Source organism: Octodon degus, unplaced genomic scaffold (genome assembly GCF_000260255.1).
Source record: "Octodon degus isolate 3935 unplaced genomic scaffold, OctDeg1.0 scaffold00014, whole genome shotgun sequence".
In the NCBI taxonomy this organism is placed as follows: domain Eukaryota; kingdom Metazoa; phylum Chordata; class Mammalia; order Rodentia; family Octodontidae; genus Octodon; species Octodon degus.
The window spans coordinates 10,398,731-10,399,618 of NW_004524590.1; the positions used below are offsets into that span (position 1 = coordinate 10,398,731).

At 45.6% G+C, this 888-nt stretch overlaps 1 protein-coding gene across 2 annotated transcripts in view; it reads right to left on the reverse strand.

Annotated features, from left to right (window-relative positions):
- The window catches only part of Epb41l5 (erythrocyte membrane protein band 4.1 like 5), a 184,079-nt gene that overhangs the window by 7,561 nt on the left and 175,630 nt on the right, over nucleotides 1-888 (reverse strand). The window lies entirely within an intron of this gene.

The following is an 888-nucleotide window of genomic DNA, read 5'->3' on the forward strand; positions in this document are numbered from 1 at the left end:
ATGACTGCATGAGGCTTTGGGGGGACAACTAGACACAAACCATAACACAGGCCCTTGTGCTTGCCAGGGAAGTGTTTATTCCACTGAACCATCTTCCCGGCCCCAATGACATAAACTGTTACAGGATTTTTTTTTTTTGCAGTACCGGAGATTGAACTCAGGACCCTGAACTTGCCAGGCAGGTGCTTATTCTACTGAGCCATCTCCCCGGCCCTGACATAGACTTTTGAATCAAAGACTTTTCTATAACATGAATGTAATATCTCACCACTTAAGAAACTGTGATAATTTTAAGAATTTCTAATCTAAATACGTATGAATCAAGAATGCTACTACTTTCAGTTCATTTAATAATACTTATCTGTATTCCACACCAAGTGTTCAGTTTAAGCTTTTTTCTGTATGTTTGTTAATTACAAATAATCATAGCCTAAGTAGCATCTTAAGCAATGGACTGAGAATGTACCGAAAAATGTGTATGTAAAGAGTTAGCTCTTGGGTAAGCCAGATAGCTCAGTGGACTAAAGCGCCTGCCTAGGCAGAGCGCAGAGGCTGGGATTTGATCCCCAGCTTGTGGTGCTGGCCTCACCCCTGGGGCATGCTGAGACGTTGAATGAAACTGGGTGTGGTGGTGTGCCTGTAATCCCAGTGCTTGGGAGGCTGAACACAGGCAGATCACTATGAGTCGGATCCACATAGTGAGACCCTGCAGACTCTGTACTAAGTGTAAAACAAAACAAAATAAAAAAGAATTAGCGGGGCTGGAGAGATGGCTCAGAGGTCTAAGGAACCTACCTAGAACAAGCTTGGCAAAGCATCAGGGACCGCGGTTCAATCCCCCAGCACCACATGCCAGCCAGCCCCGCCCCCTGGTGGGCTGAGCTGGCC